Source organism: Scaptodrosophila lebanonensis, unplaced genomic scaffold (genome assembly GCF_003285725.1).
Source record: "Scaptodrosophila lebanonensis strain 11010-0011.00,11010-0021.00 unplaced genomic scaffold, SlebRS2 tig00000339-arrow-arrow-pilon, whole genome shotgun sequence".
Taxonomy (NCBI): domain Eukaryota; kingdom Metazoa; phylum Arthropoda; class Insecta; order Diptera; family Drosophilidae; genus Scaptodrosophila; species Scaptodrosophila lebanonensis.
The window spans coordinates 194827-204886 of record NW_022060654.1 but is presented as its reverse complement, the minus strand read 5'-3'; the positions used below and the strand labels follow the sequence as shown (position 1 = coordinate 204886).

The window sequence follows — 10060 nt, the reverse complement described above, 5'->3', positions numbered from 1 at the left end:
ATAAAATCTAATTATTTATTGAGATCAATAAGAACAAATCATATACATACATACATCTGCCCGCAATGCGAAGCTTTACTATCGGTTTTTGCTTTACTATCGCTTACGCCCTCGTTGCCTAGCGACGGTAACTGTAAATTTTTGGTGTTTTGCCTTTGCAATTAACATTAAATGGTCACAACGAAAGAAGAAGAGCGAGCCAATGACTTGCAGTTGTTGTTGTTTTTAGAGCATTATTTTTTTTACAATCAAACAACTGTGTTCGATTGCCCAATGTATACATTAATGCGAATGTACATACATGCTATTCATACAAAGGCATACATACATACATATGTATGTTTCTCTTTACTTTTTCAACCGTACGTAGAGAACCGCACACATAGACACGAACTGTTGCTTGTTGTGTGTGTGAGTGTGTGTATGTGATGTCCCCAACTATTTGATATTTGTTGTTGCTGCATAAAGTTATTAATGCCAAATGCACTAAACAAAGAAAAAACAAGATAGAACGCTACAGTCGAGCAAGCCCGACAGTAAAATAGCCTGTACTCTCCACAAAAAAGAAAAATTAAAAAAAAAGAAAAATTAAAACAAAAATTAAATTATTAAAAAAATGAATGAATTAATTAATTAATTAAATTAAATTAGAATACATGTTTATGTTCAGTTTTAACAGCATACATTTACATCACGTACCTATGCGTGTTTATATGCGTGTATGTATGCAGCACAAAGTTGAACCAAAGCAGTAACAACAACAACAGCTGCGGGCAGCGCTGCCGACAGAGCAGGCAGCGCATGGGCAGCGATTTTACTTATGGCTATAACTTTCTTCAGAATTGACCTATCATAATGAAAAAGGCTTAAGAAGCGAAGAGAGCAGAAACTTGGCGGCGGTGGCAGTTGAATTCAAGCAGACGTATTCAATACAAGTGGAGGTGGTGAATATCTGGTGGGTCATTCGGTGTTTGTGAGTTGGAAGCACTCACCATAAGAGAGACAAAAACGAAGAAGACGAATCAAAACGACGAGAGCAGTTGGCAGTTTTAACATAGTGTTAAGCAAACATTAACATTTTAACATAATTTTTCAAGTGCAGTTCACTTTCAGTTTGAAAGTCATTGATAGTTGACAATTTACCGGTGACTGTATTGGCACAGTTTGTGAGTAATTGCCAATTAATTTTGTGAGTCACTGTATTTGAGGGATTTATGGAAAACTGAATTTAAGCTTAGAAATATTTTAATAACTTGATTTTTGTTTTTTTTTTAAACTGAAAAATGAATAGAGACGAGAAATTGGCATTGCTCGTGGTGGATTTGCGGACTTAGTTCAAGCGGTCGGAAATCGGAATTGCAGAATCGGCTGCTTGCTCACTATGGTCTTTCGGCGAATAATGAGGAAAGAAATGCTAGCGAGGAAGATGAGGAGTCGTACACAACGGTGAATGGAAATGGATCGAATCAAGGTAGAAATTAATTAGTTCAGAACCCGCAAGCTCTAGGCTTGACTAGGTCATGGTTTACATTGAAGGACGTAGAAGGTAGCGTAACACAATTTTCTGATTCAAATTTCCCAGACATTAATCAGTGGATAGAAGAACTGGAGGAATGTGCATTCACAGTAGAGTGGAGTCAGTTACAGTTGTTTATTTATGCAAAGCAGTTACTTAGCTGTGCAGCAAAGTTGTTTATACGTAGCCAGCGCGATATTCGAGATTGGAGTTCTTTGAAATCCGCATTGTGCGATGAAGTTGGTGTAAGGGTATCATCAGCAGAAATACATCGCAAACTTAATAGACGTCATCAGAAGAAGTGCGAAACATTGCATGAGTATTTGTATTCTCTGATGGAAATAGCTAAGCCGATTGATTTGGAAATGAAAGCTTAATAGAATATTTTATAAATGGTATTCCAGACTCGAGAGCAAATAAAGCAATTTTGTATCAGGCTAGAAACATGAGGCAGTTGAAGATGCAGATCGAAACGTATCAGAAAATGCGAGGACCATTTAAGCAGTTAACCAATTATGGCTCGCAGGTCGACAGAAACGAGAAAGACTCAGGAAAAGGTTCAGAACCAGTTAAGAAATGTTTCAAGTGTGGAGATGAGTCGCATCTACGAAAAGATTGTCCAAGAAATGAGTTTAAATGTTTTCGGTGTAATCAACCGGGGCATAGAGCGGCCCAATGTAAAGTTCAAGTACAACCAAAGCAAGAAAAATTAACAAACCTTGTTCAGGATAAAGTAAAGCCAGTAAGCATATTTACCTCTTCCGGACTAGAATTGAAGTCTGTAGTGCACTCAAGGGTTATTTTTAAAGGACTTGTAGATACAGGAGCAGATTTGTGTTTGTTGCGTCGTAACGTTTTTGTAAAATTAGGAGTCGATAACTTGAAAGGTCCCGAAAAATGTTTGACAGGAATTGGTGAGAGTCAGATAGTTACATTTGGTAGTTTGACAATCCCAGTGCAGATAGATGGCATCGAAATGAATGTTGAATTTCACGTCATTGCTGACGAAGACATGGCATTTGAGGCTATCTTAGGCAGAACAATACTGGAAAATATAAACATGAAAGTAACGAAAAATGTTTGTGCGCAGACCAGCAGGTAATGAAGAATGCAAAATATATGGTGAACATAATGCAAAAGGGTCATGTAGTGAACTGATGAAGGAATTTAAAAGCTTATGCATGTTTAGCTCAGAGCAAAGTGATGATAATATAGATGTTGTTTTATCAGATTTATCAGAGATGCAAAGAGCGACGTGAAGCGAATGATAAATGAGTATAATCCGAAGAGAAATATAAATTGTCCAGTAAAAATGAAAATATGTCTGACAGATGAGTTGCCAGTTTACCAACATGCCAGGCGTTTAGCGTTTAGTGAGCAGCAAATAGTCGATGACCAAATAGAAGAATGGCTCGCGGAGAAAATTATAAAGCCGAGTACTTCAGAATATGCTTCACCTATTGTACTGGTGGCAAAGAAAAAACGGAAAGAAACGGCTTTGCTGTGATTACTGTAAATTGAATGAAAATATAGTGCGCGATAACTTTCCAATGGTACAAATGGACAGCGTACAAGGGGCTCACATTTTTACTACGTTGGATTTGACTAATGGTTATTTCCACGTACCAGTTGAGACAGAGTCGCAAAAATATACATCCTTTGTAACACAGAAAGGGCAGTATGCATTTTTGTATGTACCGTTTGGCATTTCAAATTCTCCCGCAGTGTTCACTCGGTTTATTATGTCTGTTATGCGCGAATTAATTAATAATGGTGATGCAATCGTGTATATGGATGATATTATCATACCTAGTAAGGATGTTGATGAAGGGTTGCAGAAATTGCAAAAAGTACTTGAAGTTGCGGCAAGGAATGGGTTGAGAATTAATTGGAGTAACTATCAGGTTTTGCAGAAGAAGGTTAACTTCTTAGGGTACATTATAGAAAACAGCACTATTAGGCCAAGTGAGGAGAAAACGAATGTGGTAGCAAATTTTACAATACCACACGATAAAAAAGATGTACAACGTTTTCTCGGATTGACATCGTATTTTAGGAAATTTGTTGAGGGATATGCAGTGATTGCGAAACCATTGTCGGATATACTCAGGAAGGACTCCAAATTTGAATTTAAGGAATTGCAGCTTGTAGCATTTGAACAGTTAAAGGTGGCGTTGACAAGTAAACCAGTATTGATGTTATATAACCCACAATTGGCAACAGAAATTCATACAGATGCATCTAAATTTGGGTTTGGGGCAGTTTTGTTGCAGAGGAACTCAGGAGATAATTTGTTTCATCCAGTTATGTACATGAGCCGTAAGACAAAGCCTTGTGAAGAAAAATAAAATTCATATGAACTCGAAGTTTTGGCAGTTATAGGAGCTTTAACAAAGTGGCGCGTGTATGTCTTGGGAACAAAATTCAAAATCGTAACTGATTGTAATGCGTTTGCCATGACAATGAAAAAGAAAGAGGTTCCGTTGAGAGAAGCGCGATGGGCTATGTTTTTACAAGATTTTGATTATGAAATAGAACACCGCTCAGGCACAAAAATGAAACATGTGGATGCATTAAGCCGAGTTTCATGTTAGATAGTGTGATGCATCGGTTAAAGGAAGCACAACTGACAGACGATTGGACAAAAGTAGTAAGGGAACTAGTAGAAAGTAAAGGGTATGAGGTGGAGAAAGTAGGAGATGGAGAAGGTCCTCGTAAAACCTCTACCGTAGCAGAATACATGAAGGAATTCGGGACGAATCCCGCGTCAGGAGGGCCGAATGTAGGAATTGGGAAAGTTCCAGAAGAGCAAGCAACCGAACGTGCAACGCGAAGTGCACGAAGAGCAAAATGCTAAAAGAGAGCGAGAAATTATTCAGTCGGTGCCAGAATCTCGTGAGCTACGCATGTATCAGTGAAGCCTAATTACATACATATATATAAAGTTATTCATTAAAGTACATATATATAATAATTACACCAACATACACACACACAAACAAACATTGTTATTACATCTAAATAAACCTATAATATTAAAAACTGTTAAACATAATAATACTACGTCGCCTCTTGGTTGTTTTCGACACTACGGAAATATTGGAGACCACATACATGCGCACAAAACTAGCATAGCCTTTCACCCTTTGGGTACAGGCTATAAATATTACTTTTAAAAATGTTATATAATTTTCAATTAATTAACATTCTTGCTCTGTCAGTGCAAGACGAATGTACATACATACATATGTAGATACATATGTACATTCATAGATGTGCACATATGTATGGATATTCACACATTAGTGTCTCACATTTTGCTTTGGCTATTTCAATGTTTGTATGTGTGTATGTATACTTAGTTGTCCCCAACTGTTTGATATTTTGTATTGTTTGTTCTGCATGCTTTTGTAAAATGCATATTTTGAAAATCCATGAATGCAAAGTTGTAGATTTAGTTACGTAGATTACATTACCCAAATTTTAAATCGATCGGACTAAATTTATAACACAAACTTTTCATTTGAAATAGTGAATAAATATTAAAACCCCAATAATTCAAGCTCCAACACAAATCTAAGTATGCAGTTTTGTTTGTATTCTTTAATTGATTTTAGAAACTAAGTTTTAAGTCGATCGGTTGAAAAATGAGGATTTTTCAAACAAACTTTGGAGCTACATTTCCCCCCTTTGGAGCTCGAATTTTCCAAAATCACTTAGTGCGCATCTACACCATGATAGGATACTTGAGCCCAAATTTCAGCATCCTAGCTTTTACCGTGTGGGCTGTTGACGCGGTTTCCTTTTGTGCCCCAAGAAAACGCCAATTATTCAAGCTCCAACCAAAAATTTAAAAAACCAAGTATACAGTTTTTCTTGGAATTGTTCTGAGAGTATACAAACTTGTTTGAAGTTGAAAGTTTGAAGTTAATCAGATGAAAACTGTAGATTTTTCATACAAACGTTGGAGCCTGTTTTCCCCCCTTTGGAGCTCGAGTTTTCCAAAATCCCTTCTTAGTGGGCACCTAGACTATGAAAGGATACTTGAGTCCAAATTTCAGCTTCCTAGCCTTTACCCTTTGGGCTGTGCGTTGATCACCAATCAGTCAGTCAGTCAGGACAAATGTTTTTATATATATATGTAGATGCTGCAGCGCTGCTCAAGCGCTGCCCGCAAATGTGTATTTTGGAATTTCCCTCCAGCCCCCCTCTCCAAAGCAAATCGCGATTTTCTCTCACTCTCGTAATTCTTGGAATTTCGAACTTATGTTATGTGTCCGTATGTCAAGTTTCACTATGAAAGACCGATTTAACAAGAAGTTATAACCATAAATATATTTGCTGCTGCAGCGCAGCTCTAGCGCTGCCCGCGGCTGTTGTTGATGTTGCTGTTTGGTTGACTGCACACATGTTTACGCATAGGCATACATACACTCACACAGACGCAATTGCTATGCAAATGTGCAATTATACACCCTTTACGTTAGTTCGAATACGAAAAGAGGTAAAATCGATCAAAATTTTTTTTGTTAATTGGTTTTGTAAACATATGTACAGAGTATTTTAAAGTCGGGACACCCGACTTTAGCTTTTTTACTTGTTTTATTTTCACTCAAGGGTACATTGGGGTACAAGGACACACTTGGGAATTCTGTTATAGTTTCTTCGATGACTTTGCTTTTACAAATCAACAATAGACAAATCATTCAGCTACTAATCATAAACCCATCGCCAAAGGGAACAACCCGTTTAATAAGTCTTGTACTAGAAATCTTAAGGTAAAAACAGGGGCTTGCTGCTGAAGAAGTAATTCAAAACGTGGTTGACAGTTTTCCAATTCAAGTTCTCGAAGACCGTTTTTTTGCGTTCGCTTTGGCGATCTCATTCCTTCTGGGGCAGCATTTGTTAAGCATATTTAAATTTTAAAAACAATAAATCGGTTCAATATGCCGGATCAATTCCAATAGTGATATCTGAAAAAAAACAGTTCGGGTATTAGGGGCAAAAGTTGAAAGTGGACTGTTTTACTATACATTTAACTAAGCCGGCAGGATCCCGCACATCGGCCGCAATCTGAGCAGAAGTATTTTTTAGTCCAGCCTTATTCCGACGAGTTTTACGTTTTTTATTAATATAGGATTGTTGTATGTGTATACTTTTCCTATAACTAGGGGGACATCACGGTTCCGCAATTGCATTTTTTAAGCAAATTTTTTATCTTTATTCCAGAATTTCATGTGTATATTCATTTATAGGAAGTGTTTCGAAGTGTGACTTATCGAGAAATGAATTGTGATTCGATTGGAATGTTCATCATATACCCCCAAATAGGTGGAGATTTCCCCAAAGCACTGTACAGCAATCTGCGATCACTTTAAAATTTTAAAAACATCGTGAATATATCAAAGGCCAAACTAACCCTTTTAAAAACGATAGAAAATTTGGGGTAAGAACAGCATGACCAACACTATGTAAAAATCTCTATATATATAAAACAGTTTGTCCTGACTGACTGACTGACTGACTGATTGGCAATCAACGCACAGCCCAAACGGTAAGAGCTAGGAAGCTGAAATTTGGACACAAGATCCCTCTTATAGTGAAAGTGAGCACTAAGAAGGGGTTTCGGAAAATTCGAACGCCAAAGGGGGGAAAACGGGCTCCAACGTTTGTATGAAAAATCTACAATTTTCATCCTATTAACTTCAAACTTAGTTTGTATATTCTCACAAAGAATACAAAAAAAACTGTTTACTTGGATTTTCAATATTTTTCCTGCGGCCTGAATAATAATGATTTTCCGGTGGAAAATTCGGTAAACGAAAAGCTATGTGCAATCAACGCACAGCCCAAACGGTTAGAGCTAGGAGGCTGAAAATTGGACACATGTTGTCTTCAGTGGTGTAGGTGAGCAATAAGAAGCGGTATATACTTGGTTTTTCACCATTTTTCCTGGGGCATGAAAAAGGGGGGGTTTTCCGTGGAAAAATTGAAACACAATCAACACCCCACAGCCCAAACGGTTAAAGCTAGGAAACTGAAAACTGGGCTCAAGTATCCTATCATGGTGTAGATGCGCACTAAGAAGGGATTTTGGAAAATTCGAGCTCCAAAGGGGGGAAAAGTAGCTCCAAAGTTTGTTTGAAAATTCTGCATTTCTGAATCGATCAACTTTATTTGGTTTTTATAATCTATAAAAGAATACAAACAAAACTGCATACTCGGTTTTTCGAAATTTGTGTTGGAGCTTGAACTATTGGGGTTTTAATATTTATTCATTTTTTCAAATGAAAAGTTTGTGTTATAAATTTTGTCCGATCGATTTCAAATTTGGGTAATATAATCTACGTAACTAAAATTACAACTTTGCATTTAACGATTTTTAAAATATGCATTTTACAAATGCAGGCAGAACAAACAATACAAAATATCAAACAGTTGGGGACAACTAAGTATACATACACACACACATACATATATACAAGCCGCTGTTCGTGTAGTTGCGTGCAAACGGTTGAAGTAGCCAAAGCAAAATGTGAGACACTAATGTGTGAATGTTCATTTGTACAAATGTATGTACATATATACATACATACATATGTATAAAAGTACATTCGTCTTGCACTGACAGGGCAAGAAATGTTAATTAATTAAAAATTATTAACATTATAACATAAACATTTTTATGTTATTTTTTCTTTGTTTAGTACATTTGGCATAAGGGATTTTAGGACAACGGACTACAAGGGCGTACGCAGGTTGGGCAGGGGGGACATTGCTCCCCTTAGAAAGAATTTCGCATTATGAATTACACCAGCACCATATGTATTACATACGTACATACATATATACATACGTCTGTATGTATAGTATGTACATATGTACTACAATAAGTATGTATGTACGTACATACATTCTTATATACATATATAGGTTTGTATGTATGCAGTGGGCCATCGAACACTGTTGTTTAATTGTAATAAATAGTGTTCTATGTTTTCAAATAAAAATTTTTAAAACAACAACAACAAGTTATTGGCTCGCAAAACTTCTTTCGTTTTGATAATTTACGGCTGTTAATTGCATACGAAAAATGCCAAAAGTTTACAGTTACCGTACACACACAAATACATTTGTATGTATGTATGTACATATGTGTACAGTGAACAATCGAATACAGTATTATAATCAATAACTCTCAAACGATGTTTTTCGATGTATTTGTATTCGACATGTATTACGATATATCAACACAAGTATCGATATTTTCGATATATCGCATTTAATTTTATTATTGGGGTTTTAATATTTATTCACTTTTTCAAATGAATAGTTTGTGTTATAAATTTTGTCCGATCGATTTCAAATTTGGGTAATGTAATCAACATTATATCAACAAATTGGCATTCAACGATTAAAATATAGCAATATGTTTTTTACTTGCCATATATCAAATATCAAATAGTTGGGGACATCGCATACACACAATCACACATACATACAACAAGCAACAGTTCGTGTCTATGTGTGCCCATGCATACATACATATGTACATGCATATGCATGTATGCCTGTATATGTATGTAGCATGTACATACAAAACAACAACAACAACTTTAAGTTGTTGGCTCGCACATCTTCTTTCGTTGTGACCATTTAATGTTAATTGCAAAGGCAAAACGTCAAAAGTTTACAGTTACCGTCGCTAAGCAACGACTGCGTAAGCGATAGTAAAGCAGAAACCGAATAACGGAGCTACGCATATTCTGCTTCGCATTGCGGGCAGATGTATGTATGTATGATTTGTTCTTATTGATCTCAATAAATAATTAGATTTTATTATTTAAATATTCTGCTTATTGCATTCAAACTTCGATATTTTGATGGTATCGGTGGCTTCAACTATCGAAAGTTTTACTCTTGCAAATTGAGATGAGAATTGTCAGTGCTTTTTGATCGTGGCTCATCGCTGCACGGCATTGACACGAGTGCCGTGTTTCATATTCCGAGTTTGTGCGTGACCGTATTGACTCAAATGTGAATTTAAAATTAGGATATACCCTTATAATTATTCCCCTTTTTTGCACATAGTCTATCTTAAAACGTTGCGTTATCTCTATATATAACACAGTTTGTCCTGACTAATTGGTGATCAACGCACAGCCCAAACGGTAAAAGATGAAATTTGGACTCAAGTATCTTTTCATAGTATCCTTCATAGTGTAGGAGCACACTAAGAAAGGCTTTTGGAAAATTCTAGCTCCAACGGGGGGAAAACGAGCTTTAAAAAATATTAGTTATAGTGGTCATGTTCGTTGAACGAAATAGTTTGGCAAGAACAAAAATGTAACGGACTACTGAACAATTTTTTGTCAAGAACAGAAAATGTTCATTTAAATACCTTAAATGCCTTCCTACTGGTAACTTATAAGGTGAAAACATATGGGTAGGTTATGCACACACAAAATAAATACAATTGGAAACATTATATTGAGCCGGGTTAAGACGGGCAATACCTGCTAGTCTATATATATAAAACAGTTT

At 36.3% G+C, this 10060-nt stretch overlaps 1 long non-coding RNA gene across 1 annotated transcript; it reads right to left on the bottom strand.

Annotated features, from left to right (window-relative positions):
- Positions 1–6221: 6221 nt before the first annotated feature.
- LOC115630178 lies at positions 6222–6686 on the bottom strand. The gene is made up of 2 exons (XR_003996048.1): positions 6550–6686; positions 6222–6489 (listed from the first exon to the last, which is right to left on the bottom strand). It is a non-coding gene; the product is annotated as an uncharacterized LOC115630178 (long non-coding RNA).
- Between the last annotated feature and the right edge of the window lie 3374 nt (positions 6687–10060).